Source organism: Salmo salar, chromosome ssa10 (assembly GCF_905237065.1).
Source record: "Salmo salar chromosome ssa10, Ssal_v3.1, whole genome shotgun sequence".
NCBI lineage: Eukaryota > Metazoa > Chordata > Actinopteri > Salmoniformes > Salmonidae > Salmo > Salmo salar.
Genome location: NC_059451.1, coordinates 28,436,774 through 28,454,208, shown reverse-complemented (window position 1 = coordinate 28,454,208; position 17,435 = coordinate 28,436,774). Strand labels below are relative to the sequence as shown.

At 43.5% G+C, this 17,435-nt stretch overlaps 1 protein-coding gene across 1 annotated transcript in view; it reads left to right on the top strand.

Moving 5' to 3' along the window:
* The window catches only part of LOC106613923 (spermatogenesis-associated protein 16), a 70,631-nt gene that overhangs the window by 16,469 nt on the left and 36,727 nt on the right, over positions 1-17,435 (top strand). The window lies entirely within an intron of this gene.

The following is a 17,435-nucleotide window of genomic DNA, read 5'->3' as shown; positions in this document are numbered from 1 at the left end:
TGCGCTTGGTGACCTCTGACTGTTTCATCCTAACATTGTTGGTGCCGACGTGGATAACAATATCTCTATACTCTCTACACTCGCCAGTTTTAGCTTTAGCCAGCACCGTCTTTAGATTAGCCTTAACGTCGGTAGCCCTGCCCCCTGGTAAACAGTGTATGATCGCTGGATGATTCGTTTTTAGTCTAATACTTCGGGTAATGGAGTCGCCAATGACTAGGGTTTTCAATTTGTCAGAGCTAATGGTGAGAGGCTTCGGCGTCTCAGACCCCACAACGGGAGGAGCAGAGACCAGAGAAGTTTCGGCCTTTGACTCCGACTCGCTTAATGGGGAGTACCGGTTGAAAGTTTCTGTCGGCTGAATAAGCGACACCGGTTGAGCATTCTTACAGCGTTTCCCTCCAGAAGCCATGAGAAAGTTGTCCGGCTGCGGGGACCGTGTGAGGGGGTTTATACTAACGTTACTATCTGTACTTACTGGTGCCACAGACGCTGTTTCATCCTTTCCTACACTGAAATTACCCTTGCCTAACGATTGCATCTGAAGCTGGGCTTGCAGCACAGCTATCCTCGCCGTAAGGCGATCGTTCTCCTGTATATTATAAGTACAATGACTGCAATTAGAAGGCATCATGTTAATGTTACTTAGCTTCGGCTGTTTGAAGTCCTGACTAACCATGTCCAGATAAAACCTCCGGGGTGAAAAAGTTGAATGAAAAAAGTTGAGTGAGGGAAAAACTAAAAATATACGGTAATGAAAAAGTAAAAACCGTGAAGTAGTCAGGTAGCAAAGTAAGATCGGCAACAAAACGCACAGCAGCACGTAAACAAGTCTGTAAGTTGTAAGTTGCCTCTAAGGAGGCTCAAAACATTTGGCATGGGACCTCAGATTCTCAAAGTTCTACAGCTGCACCATTGAGAACATCCTGACTGGTTGCATCACCAGAATGGCAACTGCTCGGCATCAGACCGCAAGGCGCTACAAAGGGTAGTGCATACGGCCCAGTACATCACTGGGGCCGAGCTTCCTGCCGTCCAGGACCTCAATACCAGGCAGTGTCAGACTCCAGCCACCCAAGACATAGACTGTTGACTGTTCTCTCTGCTACCGCATGGCATGGGGTACCTTAGCGCCAAGTCTGGGACCAAAAAACTCCTTAACAGCTTCTATCCCCAAGCCATAAAACGGTTGAAAAGTTAATCAGATGGCTACCCGGACTATTTACATTGACCCCATTATTTTATTCTTATTTATTCAAATGTTTTGCACTGACTCTATTGTACAGGCTCAATGTACACTCACTGGAGGCATATACATATGGACACACACACACACATGCATATTGATGCTATATGCACACATGCATACATTCACATTCCTTCACACTCTTGACATATTCTACTGCTACTCTCTGTTTATTATCTATGCATATTTACCCCTACCTACAGTACATGTACATATTACCTCAATTATCTTGACTAACCCGTACCCCTGCATATTGACTGGTTACTGGTACCCCTTGTATATAGCCTCGTTATTTTATTGTTACCATATTTCCATTCGTTTATTTCATACTTTTTTAAAAACTGCGTCATTGCTTAATTAAGGGCTCATAAGTAAGCATTTTGGGGTAAGGTCTACCTACACCTGTTGTATTCGGCTCATGTGACAAATCAAATTTGATTTGTTATATTTGATAATGCCAGCCAGGTCCAATGTCTCAGGTTTTGAATGAGAAGTTAATCTGAGAAAGGTTGGCTGGCAGACCTGCTTCTGGATCCGTTTGTGAAGTTTTTGCTGTTTTTTTTACACAAGGTGTATTTGTTACATTCCAAAGCTCGAAGATGTTAACCTCTTACATCTAGACGTTCCGCTAGCGGAACACCTGCTCCAATATCCAATGATAGGCGTGGCGCGAATTACAAATTCCTCAAAAATACAAAAACTTCAATTTTTCAAACATATGACTATTTCACAGCATTTTAAAGACAAGTCTCTCCTTTATCTAACCACACTGTCCGATTTCAAAAAGGCTTTACAGCGAAAGCAAAACATTAGATTATGTCAGCAGAGTACCAAGCCAGAAATAATCAGACACCCATTTTTCAAGCTAGCATATAATGTCACAAAAAACAAATCCACAGCTAAATGCAGCACTAACCTTTGATGATCTTCATCAGATGACAACCCTAGGACATTATGTTATACAATGCATGCATGTTTTGTTCAATCAAGTTCATATTTATATCAAAAACCAGCTTTTTACATTAGCATGTGACGTTCAGAACTAGCATACCCCCGCAAACATCCGGTGAATTTACTAAATTACTCACGATAAACGTTCACAAAAAACATAACAATTATTTTAAGAATTATAGATACAGAACTCCTCTATGCACTCGATATGTCCGATTTTAAAATAGCTTTTCGGTGAAAGCACATTTTGCAATATTCTCAGTAGATAGCCCAGCCATCACGGCTAGCCATTTAGACACCGACCAAGTTTAGCCCTGATCAAACTCCGATTTACTATTACAAAAGTTTCATTACCTTTGTTGTCTTCGTCAGAATGCACTCTCAGGACTGCTACTTCAATAACAAATGTTGGTTTGGTCCAAAATAATCCATCGTTATATCCGAATAGCGGCGTTTTGTCCGTGCGTTCCAGACACTATCCGAAATGGTAAAGAAGGGTCGTGCGCATGGCGCAATTCGTGACAAAAAAATTGTAAATATTCCATTACCGTACTTCGAAGCATGTCAACCGCTGTTTAAAATCAATTTTTATGCCATTTTTCTCGTAGAAAAGCGATAATATTCCGACCGGGAATCTCCTTTTCGGCAAACAGAGGAAAAAATCACAAAGACGGGGGCAGTCAGGTCACGCGCCTAAGCCCACAGTCCCTTGATCGGCCACTTGAGAAAGGCGATAATGTGTTTCAGCCTGGGGCTGGGATGACGACATTCAGGTTTTTCCCGGGCTCTGAGCGCCTATGGACGACGTAGGAAGTGTCACGTTAGAGCAGAGATCCTTAGTAAAAGATAGAGATGGCAAAGAAGTTCCAGAAATGGTCAGACAGGCCACTTCCTGTAAAGGAATCTCTCAGGTTTTGACCTGCCATTTGAGTTCTGTTATACTCACAGACACCATTCAAACAGTTTTAGAAACTTTAGGGTGTTTTCTATCCATATATAATAAGTATATGCATATTCTAGTTACTGGGTAGGATTAGTAACCAGATTAAATCGGGTACGTTTTTTATCCAGCCGTGAAAATACTGCCCCCTAGCCATAAGAGGTTAAATAAGGAATAAGCAGCTGTTTTCCACCCCAAATGCCACAGCTTGCTGTAGAAAATCTCTGACATGACTTATATTGCCCTCATCAAGCTCATTAGAAGAGTGTGAGCAGTGGTGGAAAAAGTACCCAATGTTCATACTTGAGTTAAAGTAAAGTTATGTTAATTTACTGAAGTAAAACTGAAAGATACCCAGTAAAATACTACTTGAGTAAAAATCTAAAAGTATTTTGTTTAAATATACATAAGTATCAAAAGTAAATGTGATTGCTAAAATATACTTAAGTATCAAAAGTAAAAATATAAATTATTGCTAATTCCTAATATTAAGCAAACAAGACAGCACAGTTGTCTCGTTTTTTAGTTTATGGACAGCCAGGGGCACACTCCAACACTCAGACATAATTTACAAACAAAGTATTTGTGTTTAGTGAGTCTGCCAGATCAGACGCAGTAGGGATGACCAAGGATTTTCTCTTGATAAGTGTGTGAATTGGACAAGTTTCCTGTCCTGCTAACCATTCAAAATGTAACAAGTACTTTTGGGTGTCAGGGAAAATGTATGGAGGAAAAAGTACATTTTCTTTAGGAATGTAGTGAAGTAAAAATGTCCAAAATATAAATAGTAAAGTACAGATGCCCCAAAAAATGACTTAAGTAGTACTTTAAAGTATTTTTACTTAAATACTTAACACCACTGAGTGTGAGACACACACAGATCTGGACACGAGGGTCCTCCCATGCATAAGGAGTTTTACTAAAATGTAAAAATGTTTTAAAAAATGTTGACAGTATGTTAGCCAAAGATCCATGGCATGTTAGGCCTGACCATAAGCACAGCTCAGATGCATCAGACAGGCAAAACATAATTATTTTATAGGTTAATGTGCTTGTGTGCTTAATAGCTCTGCTTTCAAACCAGTTAATTATTCAGTGGATGGGGTTGGGGCTGGCAAAGGATATGAGGGGGAACAAAAGGCGAACAGCAGAGGGGCTAATGACTTCGGGCCGATAAACCGGGGGGAGAGTTTGCGGGATTCCACCCGGAGGGGCAGATCCCGGGTGGACAGCCATACCTTCTGCCCTAGCCAATGCCGGGGTCCGGTGGCGATCTGCTTGTCATCCATACCTGGAGGTGGTCTTGAGGAGGGCGGACCGGGCTCTCCTCCAGGTACGACGACAGCAGCAGATAAACATCTGTGCAGAAGGTATGCCGACCTCTTCTTCTTGCTCAGGGAAGAGCGAGGGCTGATACCCCAGGGAACACTCAAAAGGTGACAGGCCCGTGGCAGAGCAGGGAAGGGTGTATTCGACCCACACAAGCTGCTGGCTCCAGGTGGTGTGGTTGGCGGAGACCAGGCAGCGCAGAGTAGTCTCTAGGTCCTTGTTGGCTCGCTCCGACTGTCTGTTGGACTGGGGGTGGAACCCGGAGGACATGCTGGCCAACGACCCAATGAAAGTGCAGAATGCCTTCCAGATGGGGGAAGACCCGTGACAAAGTCCAGGGAGATGTGAGACCAGGGACAGTGAGGGACAGGCAGAGGTTGGAGGAGACCAGCTGGAGCTTGCCGAGGAGTCTTGTTCTGTGCACAAACTGTGCAAGCGGCGACAAATGCGGACAGGTCAGGGACCATGGTAGGCCACCAAAAGCGTTGTCGCACAAAAGCCAGGGTCCGACAGAACCCAGGTGGCAGGCCAACCTGGAGGTGTGGGCCCGATCCAGGACCGCGGAGCGGACGGCGTCAGGAACAAACATCCGGTTATCAGGCCCCCCCCGGTGTTTGGTTGGGAAATCTGCGCCTCACGGACATGCTTTCCTATTCCCCAGCTGAGTGCCGTTGCCAGGCACGAAGTGGGATGGATGGTCTTGGGTTCCAAGGTAGTAGTCATGGGACTATAGCGCCGTGACAGCGCATCCGGCTTGACAAGGCCGGGATCCAAGAAGTTGAACCGTGTGAACAGCAGGGCCCATCTAGCTTGCCTGGAATTGAGGCGCTTGGCGGTACGGAGATAATCCAGGTTCTTGTGGTTGGTCCACACGATGAACCGATGTTCTGCCCCCCCAACCAGTGCCTCCATTCTGCCAACACCATCATCACCGCGAGAAGCTCACGATTCCCCACATCGTAGTTCTTCTCCGTGGCGTTGAGGCGATGGGAGAAGGCGCAGGGATGTAGCTTGAGATCCAGGGCAGAACGCTGGGACAGGACAGCCCCCACTCCGACATCCAAAGCATCGGCCTCCACCACGAACTGACGGGATGGGTTAGGATGAACCATGATGGGAGCTGTGGTGAAGTGATGTTTGAGGTCCTGAACGCCCGGTCAGCAGCTGGAGACCACGTGAACGGAACCTCGGGCGAGGTGAGTGCAGACGGGGGAAGCCAGGGTCCTGTAACCCCGGATAAAGTGGCGATAGAAGTTGGCGAACCCCAGGAAACGTTGCAGTTGCACCCTGGAAGTAGGCTGGGGCCAATCCACCCCCGTTTTCACTCCCTGCAGTGATGATGTAACCCAGAAAAGGGATTGTGGAGCAATGGAACTCACACTTCTCAGCTTTTACAAACAGCTGGTTCTCTAGGAGGCGTTGGAGAACCTGTCGGACGTGGAGCACATGTTGTTGGGTGGAGCGGGAGAAGACAAGCATATCATTGAGGTAGACAAAGACAAACCGGTTCAACATGTAGCGGAGAACATCATTACCCAGAGCCTGGAACACAGCAGGGGTGTTGGTAAGGCCAAATGGCATGACCAGATACTCGTAGTGACAGCTGGCCGTGTTGAAGGCGGTCTTCCACTCGTCCCCTTCCCGTATCCGCACCAGGTGGTAGGCGTTCTGTAGATCCAGCTTGGAAAACATGGTGGCCCCCTGGCGCGGCTCGAAGGCCGAGGAGATGAGGGGTAGCGGTTCTTCACCATTATGTCATTGAGACCCCGATAGTCAATGCACAGGCGCAGTCTTGTCCTTCTCCACAAAGAAGAACCCTGTGCCTGCGGGAGAGGAAGAAGGACTGATTAATACTGCAGCTAGGGAGTCCCCAATGTAGGTCTCCATCGCCTTGGTCTCTGGTCCCGACAGAGTACAGTCGTACCCGGGCGGAGTAGTGCTAGGGAGAAGGTCAATCCTGCAGTCATATGGTCGGTGCGGCGGAAGCGAAGTGGCGTGGGCCTTGTTGAACACCTCCCGGAGGTCCTGGTACTACACGGGAATGGCGGAGAGGTCCGGGGTAACTTCCGAGCCCCCAGGAAGACGTCCCGGGGCAGGTTGTGCTGACTTCAGGCAATGGGCGTGGCAGAATGGGCTCCAGCCCATGATGGCACCAGTAGACTAGTTAATGAGGGGATTGTGTCGCTGGAGCCAGGAGAATCCCAATACCATGGGAAACTGAGGATACTTAATGAGCAGGAACTGGAATGCCTCACTGTGGTTCCCTGACACACGTAGGTTGATGGGAGAGGTGTTGTGCGTGACTCAACCTATAGAGCGCCTGTCCAGCACTCTAACATTCATGGGAATGGAGTGGGGATGCCCAGCTCGGGAAGCCAGGGTAGAGTCCAAAAAGCTCTCATCAGCCCTAGAGTCGATGAGGACCCGGAAAGATTTCGACTGGTTGCCCCACAGCAGAATGGCATTAAACGGAGTGTGAGTAAGGGAAGCAGAAAACTTCTCCATGTGGCCCACCAGAGTACTCGCACCTACCGGTGAGCCTGGCCTTTTAATGGGCAATAGGACACAAAATGACCACGAGTCCCGCAATACAGGCAACTCTTAGTGTTGAGCCTGTATAGCCGTTCCGCTGGAGACAACCCAGCTCTGCCTAGTTGCATAGGCTCGGGAAACGATGACTCGACCGTCTTCGGCAACTCTCGGGGCACCTCGGGTAGCCTCGGGTTCTCTCGGCAACGGGGCCATCGGGGACTTCCGGGATGCCTCGGAGGCGAGGTGGAAACCTTGGACAGGCGAGCGAAATCTCCTCTCCTCTCCCTCCGTCGTCAAGGCGATGAGGGAATCGAGATCCATCAGTAATTCCCGGGCTGCAGCTCGTCCTTGACCTCCTCCAAGACTCCGTGTAGGAACATGTCGAACAGCGCTTCCTGGTTCCAGGCACTCTCAGCTGCCAACATGCGGAAATTCACAGCATACACTGCTGGAGTAGCTTCCGGGCAGCTTCTCTCCCGGAGAATGGGGCATCAAACACCGTTGACCTCTCCCAAAAACTCCTCCAGACTGACGCATATGACCGGCTGTTGGTCCCATAGAGCTGTAGTGCAGGCGAGCGCCCTCCTGGACATCAGCGTGAGAAGGTATGCTATCTTAGAGTGGTCCGAGGGGAAGGAGGAGGGCTGAAGCTCAAAGATGAGGACACACTGAGCTAGAAACGCCCGACAGCTACCCGGCTCTCCATTGAAGTGTTCCGGGGGAGGTAAGCGGGGCTCGCGGAAAGGCGGTGTCGTGTCTCTAGTATGGTTAAATGAGATGACATGCTATTTTCAAATCGATTACCTAACGTTTAATTGATTACGTGATTTAATTAAACCATGCAACAATTAAACCATTAATAACCTGGGGCACCACGGAAGCATTCGTTTATATAGAGTGGCTATCTCCCGAATCAGATCTTAAAGATCTGAAGATCTTTTATATCAGTAGCAGTCAATCATTAATTATTCTTAACCTTCTATCAGTCTCATCTGAACGTCGTAAAATTCTTGGTTATCTGCACGAACCCTAGCATAAATTATGAATCAGCAACATACAAATTGGCTTAATCATTTATTTACTAACTAACTAAATAACCACAGAAATACATAAATCAAGCAGTAGATATTGGTTACTAACAATGATGGAGAAAGTCCCTAGTGGGCTAAGCTGATATGACGGCTTGGTAGACAAAGGGAAGGGAGTGTGGACTGAGAAAGAGCGGGAAAGACCACATGGATTCATTACACACAGTCTATAATTATATTAATTGAAATGCTAATCCTTTGCCCATGAACGGCCGCACGTTTGAAAGTAAATTGCAATTCATATTTACAACCACATGTCGTTGTTGTCTTCGCTGTTGGAATCCGGTCCGTCTGCTGGAGAGTTCATCAGAGTCACTCTGGTTGCGTTTCCCCAAAGATCAAAATATTTAGTGTTGTTAGAATGGATACTTCAGAGTACCATTCAGGAATGTTCTCATAGAATAGATGTTTCGGCGGTTGTCTGTATTCTCGTCCTAGGTTTACGTGATTTCTAGCTACAGACTAGTAATTCATGTCTAAGATTTGCTCTTATTCTGTAGGGATCGATAGTCTCTGAACCATTTCCAGCCGTGTAGCCAATGCTCCATGTGTTATGGTCTTGTCCTTTGGTAGAGTTGTAGTTTAAACCACTTCACACACCAGCGTCACACGGCATGTTTTGGTTTCAGAAATTCAACCATTTGCAACCTCAGCTCACACTGGGGTTTGCTTAGTCTGATGTGAATTTCATCAGGAGTGGCTTTTATGCATTTCAGTAGAAAAGGGTGGTCCATGGCGCCAACGTAATGCCTATGCTCATGTGGGCTTGGCCACTGACTAGTTTATCTTTACATGAAAATCCATACTCATTTAGAAGGTTAATAGCACATTACATCTTTTCACAAATAGTTTTATGTTTAATCACATACATTTCACAATATTTAGATGTAAACCTGACAGCTGGGAAATGTACACTTTAAGATATACAGTTATGTGTTTCCTGTCCTTCATGAGATCACCACATGAAACACACTCCCCATAAGGGACAGTGAAGTGTCCAGACTATTCCCACATTCTCAAAAGTAGCAATATTGTTTAATTCTCTCATTTTTGGGGATTAGGAGTTTGGCCAAGTCTCTGTTCTGGGAGACTCCCTCAATACTGCATGGTAGTTTCTACCCGGTATTTACGACCTGAGGTAATAATCCTGGGTTAGGAGAGAGAGGTGGGGGGGGGGGCATGATCTACACTCAGAAAGGGCCACATCATGAAAGCGGAGTGACCGGTGAGGCGGCGCTGCTAACAGCCGAGTTACTGAGGGGCTGTGAGGTTACCTTTGTAGTAGGCTGCCTCTTGAGCCAACCCACAGAATTGCTCCAGCAAGATGTCCAACGCCCTGTCATGGCGTTCGGGCCAAGGCCACGTAGCAATTCCTCGTGCCTATCAATGGTGGCTCCTTGGGAGGAGATGGCGTTGCGCAGCTGGTCCGAGTCTGCTGGGTCAGTCATGGACAGGTTGTACTATCACGTTTCAGGTAAAACTGAGATGCAGACAACATCGAAGTAACAACAGTTTATTAATCAAACAGGGGCAGACAAAAAGCAGGTCAAGGACAGGCAGAGGTTGGTAATCCAGATAGGTGGGGCCAAAGGTACAGGATGGCAGGCAGGGTCAGGGCAGGCAGAATGGTCAACACCAGGAAAACTAGGAAACAGGAACATATCGAGAGACCGGAGCAGAGGGGAAAACGCTGGTAGGCTTGACAAAACAAAACAAACTGGCAACAGACAAACAGAGAACACAAGATGGGCAACACCTGGAGGGGTGTGGAGACAATCACAAGGACAGATGAAACAGATCAGGGTGACACCACCTCCTTTTCTGTTTAACCCTTTAACCTCTTACATCTAGACGTTCCGCTAGCGGAACACCTGCTCCAATATCCAATGATGGGCGTGGCGCGAAATACAAACTCCTCGAAAATCCGAAAACTTCAATTTTTCAGACATATGACTATTTTACACCATTGTAAAGACAAGACTCTCCTTTACCTAACCACACTGTCCGATTTCAAAAAGGCTTTACAACGAAAGCAAAACATTAGATTATGTCAGGAGAGTACCCAGCCAGAAATAATCAGACACCCATTTTTCAAGCTAGCATATAATGTCACAAAAAACAAAACCACAGCTAAATGCAGCACTAACCTTTGATGATCTTCATCAGATGACACTCCTAGGACATTATGTTATACAATACATGCATGTTTTGTTCAATCAAGTTCATATTTATATCAAAAAACAGCTTTTTACATTAGCATGTGACGTTCAGAACTAGCATTCCCACCGAACACTTCCGGTGAATTTACTAAATTACTCACGATAAACGTTCACAAAAAACATAACAATTATTTTAAGAATTATAGATAGCGAACTCCTTTATGCAATCGCTATGTCCGATTTTAAAATAGCTTTTGGGTGAAAGCACATTTTGCAATATTCTGAGTAGATAGCCCGGCCATCATGGCTAGCTATTTTGACACCCACCAAGTTTAGCACTCACCAAACTTTGCTGTTCTTTGTCAGAATGCACTCCCAGGACTTCTACTTCAATAACAAATGTTGGTTTGGTTCCAAATAATCCATAGTTATATCCAAATAGCGGCGTTTTGTTGTGCATTCAAGACACTATCCGAAGGGTAACGAAGGGTGACGCGCCCGGCGCGTATCGTGACAAAAGATTTCAAAATATTCCATTACCGTACTTCGAAGCATGTCAAACGCTGTTTAAAATCAATTTCTATGCGATTTTTCTCGTAAAAAAGCGATAATATTCCGACCGGGAGTCGTTGTTTTCGTTCAAAGACTGAAAATGTAAACATGGAGTTGTCTCGTGCACGCGCGCCCCAGTCTCATTGTTCTCAGATCGACCACTTACCAAATGCGCTACTGTTTTTCAGCCAGAGACAGCAAAGTCATCATTCAACGTTCTGGCGCCTTCTGAGAGCCTATGGGAGCATTAGAAAATGTCACGTTACAGCAGAGATCCCCTGTTTTGGATAGAGATGGCAAAGAAGGCCAAGAAATGGTCAGACAGGGTACTTCCTGTACAGAATCTTCTCAGGTTTTGGCCTGCCATTTGAGTTCTGTTATACTCACAGACACCATTCAAACAGTTTTAGAAACTTTGGAGTGTTTTCTATCCAAAGCTAATAATTATATGCATATTCTAGTTTCTGGGCAGGAGTAATAATCTGATTAAATCGGGTACGTTTTTTATCCGGCCGTGAAAATACTGCCCCCTATCCATAACAAGTTAACTGTCTCTTCTTGAAAAAATATATATATTTACAGTACCAGACAAAAGTTTGGACACACTTACTCATTGCAGGGTTTTTCTTTATTTGTACTATTAGTGAAGACATCAAAACTATGAAATAACACAAATGGAATCATGTAGTAACCAAAAAAGTGTTAAACAAATCTAAATATATTTGAGATTTGAGATTCTTCAAAGTAGCCACCCTTTGCCTTGATGACAGCTTTGCACACTTGGCATTCTCTCAACCAGCTTCATGAGGCACCTGGCATGCATTTCAATTAACAGGTGTGTGGAATTTCTTTCCTTAATGCGTTTGAGCCAATCAGTTGTGTTGTGACAAGGTAGGGTGATATGCAGAAGATGGCCCTATTTGGTAAAAGAACAAGTCCATATTATGTCAAGAACAGTTCAAATAAGTACCGAGATATGACAGTCCATTATTACTTTAAGACATGAAGGTCAGTCAATAAGGAACATTTTCAAGAACTTTGAAAGTTTCTTCACGTGCAGTCACAAAAACCATCAAGCGCTATGATGAAACTGGCTCACATGAGGACCACCACGTGAAAGAAAGACCCAGAGTTACCTCTGCTGCAGAGTATAAGTTCATTAGAGATACGAGCCTCAGAAATTGCAGCCCAAATAAATGCTTCACAGAGTTCAAGTAACAGACACATCTCAATATCAACTGTTCAGAGGAGACTGTGTGAATCAGGCCTTCATGGTCGAATTGCTGCAAAGAAACCACTACTAAAGGACACCAATAATAAGAAGAGACTTGCTTGGGCCAAGAAACACGAGCAATGGACATTATACCGGTGGAAACCTGTCATTTGGTCTGATGTGTCTGAATTTTAGATTTTTGGTTCCAACTGCTGTGTCTTTCTAAGACGCAGAGTAGGTGAGCGGATGATCTCCGCATGTGTGGTTCCCACTGTGAAGCATGGAGGAGGAGGTGTGATGGTTTGGGGGTGCTTTGCTGATTATGCTGTCAGTGAATTATTTAGAATTCAAGGCACACTTAACCAGCATGGCTACCATAGCATTCTGTAGCGATATGCCATCCCATCTGGTTTGTACTTATTCCCAATATCATTTGTTTTAAAACAGGACAATGACCCAACACACCTCCAGGCTGTGTAAGGGCTATTTGACCAACAATGAGAGTAATGCAGTGTTGCGTCAGATCACCTGGCCTCCGCAATCACCCGACCTCAACCCAATTGAGATGTTTGGGATGAATTGGACCACAGAGTGAAGGAAAAGCAGCCAACAAGTGCTCAGCATATATGGGAACTCTTTCAATACTGTTGGAAATGCATTCCAGGTGAAGCTGGTTGAGAGAATGCCAAGAGTGTGCAAAGCTCTCATCAAGGCAAAGGGTGGCTACTTTGAAGAATCTAAAATCTAAAGTATACTACATGATTCCATGTGTTATTTTATAGTTTTGATGTCTTCACTGTTATTCTACAATGGAGAAAATAGTCAAATAAAGAAAGTAGGTGTGTCCAAACTTCTGACTGGTACTGTATATATTTCCCTGTAAAATCCTACAACTTCCAATAGTTTTTTTTCTCAGATTTAATGTTTATATTAGAAAGGACAGCGCTTTACCAGGGATGGGGGCCCATGTTGACTCCAATGCTTCCCACAGTTGTGTCAAGTTGGCTGGATGTCCTTTGGGTGGTGGAAAATTCTTGATACACACAGGAAACTGTTGAGCGTGAAAGACCCAGCAGCGTTGCAGTTCTTGAACACACTCAAACCGGTGCACTTGGCACCTACTACCATACCTCGTTCAAAGGCATTTCAATATTTTTTGTCTTGCCCTCAGAATGGCACACATTCACAATCCATGTCTCAATTATTTCAAGGCTTAAAAATCCTTCTTTAACCTGTCTCCTCCCCTTCATCTACACTGATTTGAAGTGGATTTAACTAGTGACATCATTAAAGGATCATAGCTTTCACCTGGATTCACCTGGTCAGTCTATGTAATGGAAATGTGTTCCTAATGTTTCGTAAACTCAGTGTATAGTGCAATGTCCCCTAAAACAGTTTTCTTACATTTTGAAATGATCCAGGCTTTTCCAACGTGTTTCACACATGTTCAGACTACCTTTTGAGATACAGTGCCTTGCGAAAGTATTCGGCCCCCTTGAACTTTTTGACCTTTTGCCACATTTCAGGCTTCAAACATCAAGATATAAAACTGTAATTTTTTGTGAAGAATCAACAACAAGTGGGACACAATTATGAAGTGGAACGAAATTTATTGGATATTTCAAACTTTTTTAACAAATAAAAAACTGAAAAATTGTCAGTGCAAAATGATTCAGCCCCCTTAAGTTAATACTTTGTAGCGCCACCTTTTGCTGCGATTACAGCTGTAAGTCGCTTGGGGTATGTCTCTATCAGTTTTGCACATCGAGAGACTGAAATTTTTGCCCATTCCTCCTTGCAAAACAGCTCGAGCTCAGTGAGGTTGGATGGAGAGCGTTTGTGAACAGCAGTTTTCAGTTCTTTCCACAGATTCTCGATTGGATTCAGGTCTGGACTTTGACTTGGCCGTTCTAACACCTGGATATGTTTATTTGTGAACCATTCCATTGTAGATTTTGCTTTATGTTTTGGATCATTATCTTGTTGGAAGACAAATCTCCGTCCCAGTCTCAGGTCTTTTGCAGACTCCATCAGGTTTTCTTCCAGAATGGTCCTGTATTTGGCTCCATCCATCTTCCCATCAATTTTAACCATCTTCCCTGCCCCTACTGAAGAAAAGCAGGCCCAAACCATGATGCTGCCACCACCATGTTTGACAGTGGGGATGTTGTGTTCAGGGTGATGAGCTGTGTTGCTTTTACGCCAAACATAACGTTTTGCATTGTTGCCAAAAAGTTCGATTTTGGTTTCATCTGACCAGAGCACCTTCTTCCACATGTTTGGTGTGTCTCCCAGGTGGCTAGTGGCAAACTTTAAACGACACTTTTTATGGATATCTTTAAGAAATGGCTTTCTTCTTGCCACTCTTCCATAAAGGCCAGATTTGTGCAGTATACGACTGATTGTTGTCCTATGGACAGAGTCTCCCACCTCAGCTGTAGATCTCTGCAGTTCATCCAGAGTGATCATGGGCCTCTTGGCTGCATCTCTGATCAGTCTTCTCCTTGTATGAGCTGAAAGTTTAGAGGGACGGCCGGGTCTTCGTAGATTTGCAGTGGTCTGATACTCCTTCCATTTCAATATTATCGCTTGCACAGTGCTCCTTGGGATGTTTAAAGCTTGGGAAATCTTTTTGTATCCAAATCCGGCTTTAAACTTCTCCACAACAGTGTCTCGGACCTGCCTGGTGTGTTCCTTGTTCTTCATGATGCTCTCTGCGCTTTAACCTCTTGGGGCTAGGTGGGACGCTAGCGTGCCACCCGTGGTGCACTCCATCAACAGCAGGTGCATTTCAAGAGCGGCAAATTTGAATCCAAATAAATGTCAAAATTCAAATTTTTCAAAAATACAACTATGTTACACCATTTGAAAGATAAACATCTCCTTAATCTAACCACGTTTTACGATTTCAAAAAGGTTTTACGGTGAAAGCATAAATTTAGAGTATGTTAGGACAGTACATTTACAAGAGTTGTGTGTAATGTTTTGTCAAGTCAAAGACAGGGTCACCAAAACCATAAAACCAGCTAAAATGATACACTAACCTTTTACAATCTCCATCAGATGACACTCCTAGGACATTATGTTAGACAATGCATGCATTTTTAGTTCTATCAAGTTGATATTTATATCCAAAAACAGCGTTTTACTATGGCATTGATGTTGAGGAAATCGTTTCCCTCCAATAACCGGCAGTCAAGTCAGCGTCACAAATTAAATAATTAAAATTAGAAAACATTGGTAAAATATTATATTGTCATTTAAAGAATTATAGATTTACATCTTTTGAACGCAATCAACTTGCCAGATTTAAAAATAACCTTACTGGGAAATCACACTTTGCAATAATCTGAGCACTGTGCCCAGAAAAATACGCGTTGCGATACAGACTAGACGTCATGTTGGGGAGATCTAAAATCGAAAATACTATGTAAATAATCCATTACCTTTGATTCTCTTCATCAGATGTCACTTCCAGGTATCACAGGTCCATAACGAATGTAGTTTTGTTCAAAAAAGCTCATCATTTATGTCCAAAAATCTCCGTCTCGTTAGCACATGATGTAAGCCAGCCGGACTTCTCGTCATGAACGAGGGGAAAAATATATTTCCGTTCGTTCAAACATGTCAAACGTTGTATAGCATAAATCATTAGGGCCTTTTTAACCAGAACATGAATAATATTCAAGGTGGACGAATGCATAGTCTTTTATAACGTATTGGAACGAGGGTACCCAACATGAAGTAGCGCGCCAGGTGTCTAATGGGACATCACCGTTCCATGGCTCTTGTTCGGTCAGATCTCCCTCCAGAAGACTCAAAACACTTTGTAAAGGCTGGTGACATCTAGTGGAAGCAATAGGAAGTGCCAAAATATTCCTAAACCCCTGTGTTTTTCAATGGGATAGGTTTAAAGTCAATACAACACATCAGGTATCCACTTCCTGTCAGAAAATGTCTCAGGGTTTTGCCTGCCAAATGAGTTCTGTTATACTCACAGACACCATTCAAACAGTTTTGGAAACTTTAGAGTGTTTTCTATCCATATATAATAAGTATATGCATATTCTAGTTACTGGGTAGGATTAGTAACCAGATTAAATCGGGTACATTTTTTTTATCCAGACGTGCAAATGCTGCCCCCTAGACCCAACAGGTTAAACGGACCTCTGAGACTATCACAGAGCAGGTGCATTTGATTACACACAGGTGGATTCTATTTATCATCATTAGTCATTTAGGTCAACATTGGATCATTCAGAGATCCTCACTGAACTTCTGGAGAGAGTTTTCTGCACTGAAAGTAAAGGGGCTGAATAAATTTGCACGCCCAATTTGTCAGTTTTTTATTTGTTAAAAAAGTTTGAAATATCCAATAAATTTCGTTCCACTTCATGATTGTGTCCCACTTGTTGTTGATTCTTCACAAAAAATTACAGTTTTATATCTTTATGTTTGAAGCCTGAAATGTGGCAAAAGGTCAAAGTTCAAGGGGGCCGAATACTTTCGCAAGGCACTGTAATTAATATTTGACAAAGTACAATTTTTGTATTAATATTATAGGCATTATTTTATAGGCAACATTTAGTCTGAATATGGATGAATTGACCTCAAGGGGCATGAAATGCCGTTTAACCAATTTATGTTGGTTTAACCAATTTATGTTGGTGTGTTGTCAACAATTAAATATTTTCTTCACCAATATAAGTATTTGTATTCATTTTTTTTCTTCATACTATAAAGTACCTTATATTGACTTATGAACCGCGTGGTTGAGCACATTTTTTGTCTTTTTACATGTTAACTATTTATTTACATATTCCTACTCTTCAAGGTCTCTACTAATTGTTATGGTGCAATATTTATCGCTCACCAACTGAGTTCCTTTCTTTTATTCCATATCTTTGGTGACTGTTTTTTAGTTTTCGTACTAAAAAACAGTGCAGTTCAGTGCCTCAACACTGAACTGCAGGAACCCAAAAGGATACAAATTATGTAAATTAATGCAGGAAGGCTGGGGGAGTTGACCAATCAAGTTAAAGTGAATATTTTTTTTCATATTCACTTGTAAATCCACTGTCAAAACATACTCTACCAGCAAAATTATTATCATTTCATTTGTTTATTTCATTTTGCTTTACAGTAGTTATCTTGATGATGTGTCTTTTTAAGCCTAGACTTAAGAGGACAATGCTTGTATAAAATGGCAAACACATCAGGAACAATAATTGCACAGAGTAATTTCACATTAAACCTATCAGACCTTAATTCTTTTCCCTTCTTGCATCACAGTTCCTCACTCCCATTGAACATTTCATTCTATGATTACCTCATAAATCCCCATAACTGATCTGCCATAAAAGTATATTTCTTTGTCTGAAACAGCCTCAGCCAAAATCACTCGGACTCAGCACAATGACAACAA